This window comes from Dermacentor silvarum, chromosome 8 (genome assembly GCF_013339745.2).
Source record: "Dermacentor silvarum isolate Dsil-2018 chromosome 8, BIME_Dsil_1.4, whole genome shotgun sequence".
In the NCBI taxonomy this organism is placed as follows: Eukaryota; Metazoa; Arthropoda; class Arachnida; order Ixodida; family Ixodidae; genus Dermacentor; species Dermacentor silvarum.
This window is the reverse complement of record NC_051161.1, coordinates 143,035,194-143,048,552: the sequence shown is the minus strand read 5'-3', so window position 1 is coordinate 143,048,552 and position 13,359 is coordinate 143,035,194. Positions and strand designations below refer to the sequence as shown.

General features: G+C 43.0%; 1 long non-coding RNA gene across 1 annotated transcript; it reads left to right on the top strand.

The window, feature by feature from the left end:
- Positions 1-424: 424 nt before the first annotated feature.
- LOC119462863 (uncharacterized) lies at positions 425-13,159 on the top strand. Its single transcript, XR_005194254.2, has 3 exons — positions 425-700; positions 4,899-4,987; positions 13,028-13,159. It is a non-coding gene; the product is annotated as an uncharacterized LOC119462863 (long non-coding RNA).
- The last annotated feature ends 200 nt before the right edge of the window (positions 13,160-13,359 follow it).

Sequence of the window (13,359 nt, the reverse complement as noted above, 5' to 3'; positions counted from 1 at the left end):
CCTATGTAAAGCAGCCTGGGAATATTAAAGCATGAGTTAGGAAACCTGCTGCACGAATTCCTATTCGTTATATCAGCTACTGCACAAGCACAAACAAAAGTTTGCTACATCAGTCAATCTAGATACTTTATTCAAGCCCCATTAAATGAACTACTGCCAAAAATTACCACCAAGCTAAAGTTTTGACACATTCAGTGAAATCAAACCGAAACCAAACGTGGAATGGCCAATGCAATGTATCGCTTGGCAACACTGGTAAGCTTGCTGCGCCGGCAGCACATGGACGGCAGCTGTCAGATACCGAGGCCTGTTTTCGTGTGTAATTTTCGTTCGTGCATCCGTGTTAACGCAATGTTTTCCGCGGTTTGTGTGTTATTCGTGAACGCAATCGGAACGAGTCCTCATCAACGAAGTTTAACGCGACTGTAAGTAAAGGGAAGCAGCGGGCGCCTTCACCGGCGCGGCCCTCGGCGATCGCTTTGTTTGTATGTGTCGCGCGCACGGTTCAACTTTTGAATACCGTGGCTGCGCGTTGTCGCAGTGCAGTGATGATTATATGCCAGTGCTCATCGTGAAACTGCACAAACCGCGTCACTGCTGATGGAGCTGCCACGTACGTGGATGGCGGCGCCCGAGAAGACCTTTTCTGAAGAGAATGCGTGCCTGGCGATTGTCACTTGCAGTCGCAACTTTTACAAAGGTACGTACAATTCCCCCCCCCCCCCCCCTCTTGCTATGTGCTATTTGCATAATTTTGAAGCAGTGCGTGTTGCGATACCGCGTAAAGTATAAACCGCATTCACGCAATCTTGCGCGCAACAAGCGACGCGATGGAGATGGCTGTCGCGTTCGTTCGTCGCCTACAAGTCGTACAGCATGCAAGCGACGAGACGAGCGACGTCTCCCCGGTGTTGCCTTTATGAGGGCAGCAAATACTCGCCGAAACTGGCATGACGCTTGCTTTATTAATTTAACGGGTTTTAGTGTAAAGAGCAGCATAAATATTTCTAAATATTTCACTACGTTATTATCCTTGCACGTATCAAAATCTAGTCGTTTGCTCGTTCCGTGCGACAATCGGTAGTACTTGACTGATGTATATCCAGTTCCGACTTCGCGCTATTGGCTAGTCGCTCATAGCACTTCCTGGCGACGAGCGACGTATTCTAAATTTCTAGAACCGAGCGATTGAGCGGAAAGACCAAGCGATCTGTTCGCGCGACGGCCCGTTTCGTCGCTCGTCGCCGTTGCGCACAAAATCGCGTGAATGCGGTTTGGGCTTAAAACACAAGCGGGCGAATCCGCTCCTTCAGTTTCGTCTACAGTCCCTATTATTGTTATGTTTGCCTTGGAGTTCGTGGCGTATGTACATCGGACCCTGTCAACCCAATTACAAGTACGAATGATCTACTAGCACAGAGGCTGACTGTCATATTAATTTGATTGAAGGTCTGCGTTATTCGATCGATCGTTCTTGTTTCGAGTCATGCTATGCTACACGCTATGAAATATCTTGTATTGTTTTATGTTTGAATTCAGCGTTGTAGTTTTGGAGCTAGATGTAGCTATATCATTTGCATTTATTTCACTGTGGTGTGCGCGGCACCTTGTAATAGTCTTTGCAGAGATGGAGTGTACCTGGCTGGCTGCTAGGCGATTCGTCTAGCCGAATTTTAACCAACTTCGTTTATATTAGTGGGCTTTGTCATGCTGGCGGACCTCCAAATCACCCTGGTGACATTACTAAATGCAATTATTAAATATCGACTTTCATTATTACTATTTGCTGCTGTTGCTGATGCCGCTAGCTAGAGAGCTGTCCAGGGGCCGTATTCTGAAACGTTCGCCTAGGCGAAATTTCTTTTTTCGCTTTCAGGCGTGCGCCGATTGGCTGTTTCAGCAAAATTGGATGAGCCGATTGGGTGGTTGAGCCCGACGTCATTAAATTTTGCTCAACCAGCCAATCAGCGCGCACGCTGATTTCGCCTAGGCGAAATTTCGCCTAGGCGAACGTTTCAGAATACGGCCCCAGCACAGCTTCTTTGTCAGTATTTTTAGGTGGCCTCAACTGTGCGGTACTTTCATATGAAAGGCTATACAAATGTTTACACAGCATAGCTGCGGCTGTTTGCATCAAGAGTTTTTTTTTTCTTCTCTAGTGGATATAACTGCTATGCATAAAATTTGCCAACAGTCATTCTTAGCAGTGAAGGAACTTTTACGCCGTTGCTTGCATTGAACTGTAAGATTACTACAACATTCCCAAAATGAGAGAGATTGTCACTGATAAAGTGTTAAATTGTTTTCATGTGATGTCGGCTGCATATATGTGCAGCAATGAACTGATCTAGGGCAAAGTTCAAACGACAAGGAAAACGTTCTAATGCAGTGTCTTTCCTCAGTGAGCTAAGCAAATGGGATGTGCCAAACCAGCAAGGTGTACGAAGATTTAGCTGCAGAGGGAGAACACAAATGGAGATCTTTTTCTCTCTGGATGTATGGCTCACTGGAGTGCAGACTGATTTTCAATATGTATACTAGGCTCTTCGATTGGCCACCCCTGACTGCCCAGGGCTGTCCAAGAAGCGTGTGCACCAATGCTTATTGTTAGTACACAACACCTTGGTCAGTCTGGGACAACTTATTGAAGAAACCGTGTTCACCTTGATTTGTTTTCTGTATTGACTGAAATTATAGCTGTGCGATTTATTATTTAACTGACAAGTGCAAGTATCATAGTGATGCCGGCATGCATGCAGGTTTTTCTTTTATGTGGCGTATCCTTCTGGTATAGGTGAGTGAAACGCAAGATCCAGGAAGCTAGATTCATGGATATCTCAACTTGTTCGGGACTTACATGGATGTGTTTATAGGCTAAATTATTATTTATCATCATCAATCTATCATCGGGACTAAGAAATTGCACGAACTCTTACCAGTAGATTATTATCAAGCATGTTCGTGTGCATTGGCTCCACTTTGATACCAGCCAACATTTTTCTGGTTTTGCAGCAATTTTGTGGCATGGGGGGGGGGGGCATTATGTTTTTTTAATGTTGTGATTTGCTCTTACCTTCTTTACACTGCGTTCAGTGGAACTCGTTCAAGTTCTGCATTCCCGATTCACACACTGGCGTGAAAAAATTGCCCGATTACACTTAACCCCTTCAGTGACGAAGTATGATTGACTGTCGATAAATGTATGAAATTTACATAAATATATGCCAAGGTGCTGCAGACTCCATTAAGAGCAAGTCAAGATGGTAGAATGACTGCATATTATGATGATTCACCATAATTACAGAGTGATTAAGTATCTAATTGTTGTGCACGCTGTAATGATAGGTCTCTTCATAAAAAATTACTGAATCACTAGTGTGTTACCTGCACAAGTTAATTATTGGTTGCAAGCTTTACTAGAAAGAAGAAAATTATTTAGCAATTGCTACAGAAATGTCCCACATCACACCTTCCGTCAAACACTGTAGTGCCTTCTCCAAAGCTATCTTCGGTAGCAATACATTTCCCTCAGAAGCGAAATGAAGGTACTTGAGGTAACCATAATGTTTAATTTACCCTAAGATTAGTTTTTGTGGTCATTTCCTTGACACAGCTGCACAGAAATGGCAAAAATAAGTTGTGCACACAATTATGTACACCGTGACTGAAGGGAGTATCAATATGAGCTTCAGAGTGTGAGGATTTATTTACAGGAAAGGCAAATGGCTCAGCCTGAGCCAGTGTGCTCTCACCTGCTTTTCTGTTCACATGAGTTGGTAACTGTTATAATAGGGCTGACTCCAAACGTTGCTTGTATTTGTTGAAACCAATTTTTTTTTCTCGATATATGTGTTCATGTAGTATTTGAGTCCACTTAATGGTAAAATCATGACAGCAGAAGCTTTCCTTGTTTTTCTTTTACCAATTTGTTAGCGTGGCAGCACATACTGTGCGGTTTATTCTATTATCGAGCCATGCTTTGTACTCGTAGAATATACAACAGCTCTGCAAGAGTTTGGAAAATGTAATGAAACAGGGAAACTGCCTTTTAGCATGTATGCACGTGGACATTTTAAGTTTGTCGCTTCATCTGTCAACTTAGATCCTTCATTTGTCATAGCACTAATACATGGGTACAACACAACAATATAGGCAAGCTTTCAATTTAACAGAAATTTTCATGGTTCTATTGAAATATTGTGTGAAATGTCGCCACTATACCACAACTTTAGTGAGGTTAGATTTCATTTTGACATTCTTGTCCATGTGCTAAATTCTCTTTTGGACAGCTTTTTTTCACATCCTGCAAGCACAACTTCAGCAATGCGTAACCTTTATCTGCATGGCAGACAGGTCAGGACTTAGTGGCATTGTTCTTTGACGTAGTGAATGTTATGTAAGGAATTAGGAACCAGCATTGAGTAGCACTTTGCAGCGCTGCTTAACCATTCCCATGTCTAGTGGCAGCCACCAAGTGACATTTTCCCACTGATTCATGTAATCAATTATGGCTTGCACCCTGTTTTAGGTAGCTCTTTGAACTAGTGCATACAGCCTTCTGCTATCACGTAGCTGCAGCAATAGTATTCAGTTCATGGAATGACTGGGAGCACTCGGTTCTTTACCATCACATTCCAGTGCATATGGCATCACGTGTACTAATCACAAAGACCTCTAGAAAACACCTAACTTGATAACCTACACAGTGCACTTGAGCTTCATATATCATGTAAGCTGCACGCCTATTTGCATTACTCTGCAGTTACATGTGTCTTAAATGAATATTCACCTAATGTACATGTCACTTCAACTGTCTTGCACTGTTCTACACAAGTCGGCTTGCATATGTGATGCTGCTAGCTAATATCTGATAATAATAATAATCCGTGTTTTCTCAGTGGCAGCTGGCCTCCATGGGGCGGTGCAGACAGGGGACTGTCATTGCTGGAGCACCTCGTGGCTATCCACAGGAAATGGAAAAAACATGGTAAATTCAAACCCCCTCTGGTTCTCATTTTCATGTTTCCATAAGTGTGTGTGTGTTCATCACCCTGAAGTTACTTAAATTTGAAAACGAAGCCATATAAAGTATACTTATGGTCTCACGTAGTGCATTAATAAACATAAAAGTACAAAATCACGCAGCTTAAGAACCTCAAAGATAATTTGTAGCGGATCAGTCACTGCAGAGGTCAGGATATGTATTGTCGATGCTCGCAGACAATAGAATTGCAGACTTGTTCATCATTAAAAGCAATTATACATTTAGGGTGTGAACATTTGGTAATGGTTTGAGTGAATGCTAGAGACGACTGCATGAATATGCCACCCCTAACGTAATGCCCTGACAGAGGCCCTTAAAGATGAAATAAATGACGATAAGAAGCTTGGTAACAGATTTGTGCAACGAGCAAATTGTAGCACGCACACGGAAAAATACACGAGAAGGCACAAAGAATATCACACGTAGCACTTCATTGTGCCTTCTCATATCTTTGTTCCCTGTTCGCGCTACAGCTCGCTCATTTCAACATAAACAACCAACAAGCCCACATCGCCACTCAGATTTGTGCAGTTTCCTTCGAGTCATATTTGGGTAAAGTACCACAGACTATATTTTAAGTGAAATAAGTTATATTTCCTCGTTTAATTGGCCAACACTGTAGTTAGGCTCTGGGTATATTTTGGCCAGGTATGTATATATGTCAGTGCTACGTTTATTAGATTATGTTTTAGAGTGAGTTTAAGTCATAATTATAGAAATTAATACTTGTGATCATGATATTCTTGCCATGAGTTTATGCAAGGGACATGTAAATTTGGTCTTCATATAAGCAACAACAAATGGAAAGTTGCTGATGATTTTATAGGCATTGAAGATGTCAACATGTTAGCTTATTTGGATGCTTTTGTGTTGTCATGTGGCCTATATCATACGGGATGGAATTGATGGCCAAAATTGTGGACATTTTAACCTCCCAAAGGCCAACATCATATCTTTGATATGCTGAGCTTGATGCCTGAAAATGCTCATTTACTGACGATAAACATAATGTGCAATGCACTGTAGCATTTCTGACATGCTGCAACAGTTTCAGTTGTAGATAGCTCAGCAAACTAATGAGTAATGAGTTACTCTTAGGTTATATATAACTAAAAGAAAATTTAGTTTTTCTTTTGTTTATATATTCATTGGGGGTGATTGTATGAGAAAGAAAGGTGATCAGGTTCTATTCTTCCTTCATATAGAATTGTGTCTGCTTTCCGAACTTTAGGAAAGATGTTCAATTTGTCAGACACTGCCTGCATAACACCACCTCCATAAATAGGAAGAACTGATGTTCATCCGTGATACTCTAAGAACACTGCGATGAATCATAGGTGCACATATAAAAGTAATCACAAGAAGGGCAATGCATAGCAAGCATCTGCATCTAGATCGAGATAGTTAAATTTTGGATTAAGGTGAAACATTGCAGAAGAGCTGCATGCTGTACATGATATGCAGGCTAAATCATTGAAGGTTGATTCATTGAAGGCATTATAAAAATAATGTTTTGCTATTTTCTAATAGCAGCCGGAGTAATTGCTATGAAAGAGAAATAAAATTTTTAAGGAATAAAATAATTAGCTAGTGTCTAGTACAGAGCTTACAGAAATGAAATTACTGAGTGCAAATGTATGGAATAAGTTGTTTCACTTGGAGTGTGCTGCACAGGTCATGGGGCCACTAGAAAATTGTGAGGATATAAGGGAAGAGCGAAAGCATGTGCAGTGAAAATATGGGCGAAAGTGTCTGTAAAGGAGTGAAATCGATTTTAAGACTCTTACTGTAAGCCGATGAATAGGGATTTCAAGGTGGAGGATTGCAAAGGTATAGCTGAATCTCTCTATGAGCCATTGTGACACACATGAACAATTTCCGTAGAAAGTGAGAATCTATTTAAGCACGTTACTGAGAGCATAATCACTGGAAAATGGTAGAGCAGAGATCGGTTTGCGTAAACACGGGTTTGGCGCTTACTTTCAACTGCAGTTTACTGAAGAAATGTGATATTTATAAGTACTGAACAAGACCATCATGGGGCATCACATTAATGATAAAGCAACCAAATATTGGAGTCACCAGGACCCCCTAATACAACCACATCATAGCCATGTGCCATGACAGATTGGTACGGCCTAGTATACCAGAGGTGATAAGAGACAATCCGGATTATCGCACAGCATGACGCTTGCCTCTAAAAATATGTGAAGGTAGGTTGAAGCATGTGCGCTGGCCCAGCAAATAATAACCTAAAAAACAAGACTTAAAAAGCAGATGCTGCATCTATAATGATTACTCGGAAGGAGTACATAGCAGATCAAAAAACGAGAAAGCAAAACCAACCAAGTAAGTTGGTTTTCTGAAGGCACTTCAGGTCTTTATTTGCCACTGCACTGCGTCCAGCAGCATCTGAGGCAACAGAATTGGTCGAGCTTTTTTTGCGATCTTGTGCATCAGGCTCGCTCGTTCACATGGGCACAAAACAAATCCATCTGCCTGCCTTGAGTGTCGGTGGCATATTCTTACCTTGATACCCTGAATCAAGTTTACAAATTCAGTTTTTCGAACTTTCTGCTGCTTCTCAACCTGTATGCATTCATTGGTTTGCCTCAAAACTGCAACACCAGTGCTTGTTTTGAGACCACATTCAGCCGTTTGACAAGTTTGGTGATGGATCTGACTCCAATTTGTCTTCCACAGTGATGGCATTGTCTTGAATGCCAAGTTGTTGCAGGAGGCCCTTCAGCTACTTACGCAGAACAGCGTGTCTAGGATGGCAGTGTCAGCATTATAATTGCTTGCGATAACATTTGCAGCACCTGTAGCACTCATCACGACAGGGTATACGGCTTTCGTCCATGGGTCAATGGCATCCTGTATTATGCGCTGCATGGCAATCTAGCCAATTGATAACTTGCATGCTTTTCATTGTAATCGTTAGGGGCTTAGCTGCAGCCTTACTAGCCACTGTGGGAGGAGGTTGCTTTTTTCGTACCTTATTTGGGGACGGAGCATTGGGTAGTTCTCAAAAAAAGTTCATTTTTGAGGCAACACAATTAAAGTGTTAGTTACATTCTGCATCAGTGACGCACACACAAGCATGCTGTTTGTTGTTGGGTATCAGGGAAGAGTTCTTTAGTATCTTTCTGTTTAACTTAGTACTAAGTTTAGTGCTAGTAGTAGAAATATGTGATAGTACATTTAGTCCATACATAGCTTCATACATCTCGATCAGAATCTGAGCAGGGCTCGCTAAAGTAACCGACTCTGAGCAAGCTTTATTGTATATCTTCTCTTCATCTTGTAGGCATCAGCGTGCTACAGTCAAATTCAAACTTGCGAAACTAAAAAGCAAAAAGAAAGGGAACTGTTTCCTCATGCATACCGCCGCAAACAGCGTGCGTCACTGTTACTGAATATTAGCAACAATGCTTCTTTCCCATTGTTGCTTAATAGTGAGAAACTTTCTTGTGAACTACTTGGTGCTGTAGCCTCAAAAAAATTCAAACTTGCTCCTAATGCATTTAGTAAAGCCCTCAACACACACAAGGAAAAGTTCCTATCCTAATAATTATCCAGTAGGCTCCTTGAAGACAAGGGCTTAATAATAATAATATGGGATACTGTTGGAGCTGTAGACGCCCATCTTATTCCATTACGCCTCCATAAATTTTTCTGTTAAGTACATGGCAGTCACTTACAGCAACATTGGCACTCCCATGTTAGTCATTCTGTGCTATATACACAATGCCAGGTGCTGTAATAGGTCGACAATGAAAATAACAGTCATGGGTACAGCTAAAGCGATTAGAATGTTTAAAGCAGTTAAAAAACAAATGCAGACTGAGGGGCAGAGAAATGAAGAGAGTGCAAGCACTCCTTTGTCTGCGTTTGCCCATGCCGCTTTCAACATTTCAACCATGAATACATAACAGCTTGCCCAATTTTTGGTTCTCTTGGATGCTAAAGCGGTCTCAGATCCTCATGACTGACCATTTCAACTGGATGAATCTACCGCAGTAGTGGTATAGCAGTAGAGCATCCGCCTCGTATGTGGGAGGTACTGAGTTCAAATCCCCGTGCCGCCAGAAAACCTCCGTTTCTTTCTGATGGGTAGAGATGTCCCTTGGCCTGGCGCTCGGCTTCTTGTGAGGGTTCACATCTTGAAAGAGATTTCATGCGTGCTCTCTGGGCACTTATTGTCCAACGACAGATGGCCTTGTTGAAGAGTATCAGCCTCGGCTGCTTTGAGGCAAGTGCAGCCGCTAGGTACCTACCGGTGAAATAGGTACAAGCATGCTCCCGGTCTGGTGTGATGGATAGTTGTTTGGCACGTATGTCTGTGTGCAGTCAAACAGTAATGAACGTCAGAGACGCGCGAACCGATGTGAACCAAAATTTAAGATGATGACTGTAACAAGACAAGCACTAAACACAGAATACTTATCAAAGGTCCCTAAAACAAACACGTCTACACTAAGTCCTACGCGCAGCGTTCAAGAAAAGAGCCAGTACGTCTCATGGCTACATTCCTGATGGTGTCGTCGATCAGTGGTAGATCGTCTAGCTGTCGCGACGATTTCCGTTGGAGGCGACCCAAGGCATGATGACCCTCGTGGAAGGCCAGCCAAGGCAGGGTGACGGCAATGGTCATCAGATGAGGCAGGCGACAGCTGCATTACCATGGCCCGAGGACTCGAACGGCTGTCGGGCGGGTTGCTTCCACCGCCACAACCTCACATGCCACCTCGAGCAAGAGGCGGCTTCAAAGCAAAGGCCTCGGTTAGGCCTCACCCCGGACACAGCCTAAAGATGCTCCAACAGGCGGCTACGAGCAGGCTACAGCCAGGCCTGCTCCAAATGGCGTCACGCCAGGCGCCACTCTGCGTCTGCACCGACAGGCAGGCGCGTTGTCCTCAGGGCTGCCTCAGGTACCACGGCAGGAGCTCCCGAAACAGCGCACTGGTCCTGCGTCTTCTAAGTTGCTAGCCCCCTCTGCCCATTTGGCACCCACCTCTCTTCTTCCTTCTCTATTGTTTCTTTTCTGAGCACTGCCAAGCACGCAATCTGCGCCTGGCTCGCCTTCTGTTTCTTCTTCCTTCATTCACAGTCCTCAAGAGTTTTCAAGCAGTCCACACACATAAACAACACTCATAAGGTCCTTGCACTGCACCTGGTGCTTGGCCATTATGGGACCTCAGCGCTTCGAAAGGGAATTTGGGGCACCACATGGGAAATTGCCACTATTGGGAATGGCCCAGACCTACTTCTTTTTGTGCTCATGAGGGTTTTGACTGGTATTTAGAGCACAGGCTCCTCTCCCTGAAGAAAGCCGAACGCCATGCTGGGGTACACTTGTGTCCATTTGAATCAGTGGGCGCCATGCGGTGGTAGAAATTGAACCTACGACTTCCTGCGGCCGAGGAGGGCAATCCACAACAAGGGCAATCAAACAAATGCACCCTACATGTGAAGTAGCGGGAGCCATTTTGACAAGACAAACTGAGCTGATGCACTCACCAAAGTAGCAGGGCAAAACATTCTCTTGGGAAAGTTTCACCCACTGGAGACAGGCAGGTAATTGTGTTGTGACCCTATGTGAATGAGTAGGCCAATAGTAAAAGGTCGCTTGAAAGCTCGGCTATATGTTTGCCTCAGGCGCTGCCAGACACAGCGCAACGAAATAGAAGCCTGAAGTACCTTTCTACTGCTTGGTAAGTTTGCCCATCAGTAAATGGCTTCGTGCAAGCAGTCCCTGTTCTGGCCTCTTGCTTCAGCTCATACATCCCCCCAGACAACTTGCTGAAGTAGGCTCAATCACAAAAACTTGGATACATCACAGGATGCATTCATGCTGTAGTTATGCTAATGTCACATGGCGCTCAAGTTTGAAGCTGGCCACCCACATTCCCTCTAAAGTATTATTGAAATCCATTCTATTGTCGATTTGCCATTAATATTTGGTCAGAGGTACCAATGTATTTAAACAAATTTAACATTATCATGACTTCAGCTGTGAAAACTTTTCAGTATATGTGAAAACTTCCTTGTGGTTACAGCATTTATAAAATATTGTGGACAGGTACATGAATATTTAGCTCATGTATGATGCCCATGTGCTACATAAACACTTTATGAAAGCATCTAGGGCTGGGATAGCGTAATTATTCTATTGGAATTGTCTTGTGCGTTGTAAGGGTAGCATTCTGCTTACATGATCATGATTGGCTGGCTATGTGCAGTGGATGAAAATTTCAATGTAGAAATGAAGGGAAAGGAATCACTACAGTATACCAGTCCTGCTGATACTTTGCAGCATACTTCTTGTGGAACGAGCATATGCACTAGGTATTTTTTATGCATTTGTTTATTCCTATTTTAAACACTTAAGAAAATGACACAAAGTGGAAGGCTATGTTATATGCAGGGTAAAATCTTAAGTTAATTTCCACAGCCACCTAGTTCAGCCTAATCTACGGCACACTAAGATTGTGTCGAAAAGCCAGCTACCAAAGAATCAAACAAAGGTGTAACTTACAAGAATGGACAAGTCTTATTTTCGAACCTTGAAAACATACATTTCAAATAAGAATTTAAGCTTAAGAAATCTGCACTTCTGGCTGGCCCTCCAGTTTCTTAAACTTCAGTAGTGTCGTCCCATAGTAGGTGGTCCTCAGTGGTGTCAGTTGAGCTTCAGATGCCAGTTCTCTTGAAGCTTTTGATGACAGTGTCATCAGAAATCATGTTCTGTGCCTCTAGGACCAATGGACACAACAGTTCCACTGGCAGCCTTCTAAACTTGCCTCCCGGTGCCAGGGAATGATCACAAATACTGAAAGTCTGTGATTCTTTGTATGTAGAAGGCAGCTGCTGACATGTTCTCATGAAGCCCATGCCGCCACATGAAGCACATCATCCAGTTGCTGCTTGCGTTGAAGTTTGTAGTTGGAATGCCCTGCTTCCTTGTAAGTCGGCGAGCGTCCTTCTGTATCATTTAAATTTACACAGCACACTCATGAAGCCCATGCCGCCACATGAAGCACATCATCCAGTCGCTGCTTGCATTGAAGTTTGTAGTTGGAATGCCCTGCTTCCTTGTAAGTCGGCGAGCCTCCTTCTGTATCATTTAAATTTACACAGAACAGCTGTCCAGAGGCTTCTGAGCTATAAAGCACTGCTACTTCAACTTGCGAGTAAAAATCAGTCTTGGGTCAGCGGAAATTCCTGCTTGCCTTGCTGGTAGCATTCAGCTTTTCATGCGGCCATCTCTAATGGCAGATGTGTACTTTGCTGACGCCGAAGTACCTTCTGAATTAACGACTGCCATTCTACAAAGCATGTTGAAATGCTTTTGAGCTTGAAGTGGGTGCTGTAGCTAGCTTGCAACCTTATGTGGCACGCTAGCAGTCTGATCACTCCATGCATGCGCGGCATGACCTGTCTAGACTGACAAAAAAAAGGGAAAAATACTAGCTTTGTGCATATAGCACTAGATAGCTCCAGTGCTGGTACTGCCACTGGCATCCGCAGCTGGCCATTATCATCAGTCGAAGTCAAAACCAGGCCACCGGTTGCAGTGTTGAGTTGTAAGTGTGGTCATTGTGTGGGAGGGGGAAAAATATGTGAATTTTCATAATGTGCAAACTTACGGTGTGTACTATTATTAATTAACCAAGCAGGTATGCAGTAAGGCCTATGTTGGGATTATTGCTGCTATTCAATAGGAATCTGTGTAATGAGAACAGCTTGGTGTGCCTGGCCTACAATTACTTGAAAATATGCATTTGCTTCCAATTGGCCCTTCACCAGCCACAAAGCTGGCTTCAAAACAGTCATAAATATTACTTGTGCTGCTTTCACCACTTGTTAGTCTTTTAATGTTTATGCTCAATTCCTCATTTCTCAGTGTATTAATCAACACAACAAGTATTGTACTTAGTCTTCTGTCGTATGGCAATAATGGTTCATTTGTTTGTGCAGCTGTTTTCACAACGCGGACGACACCGTGTCAAAGGAAGTTATGGAAAAGAGACTGAAAGCAGTGCAATGGTACCCCTTGCAGCAATTGGGTAATGTGCTGTAGTAGTGAACTTTGCAATAAAGTTTTATCTCTGTTCATATTGCTTTCAGATGTTATAAATGTGATTTCCACATCACACACATACCATGACCTGAAGTTTTGGATGGAATGGTGAGCATATTTATGCAGTGAGCCATCTTAAGTGCCGACTGGCATACTCTAGTGTTCAAGGGCACTGAATATATTCTAATTAAGACTGCAAGACTGTAATACAATCACAGTCAGAATTCAT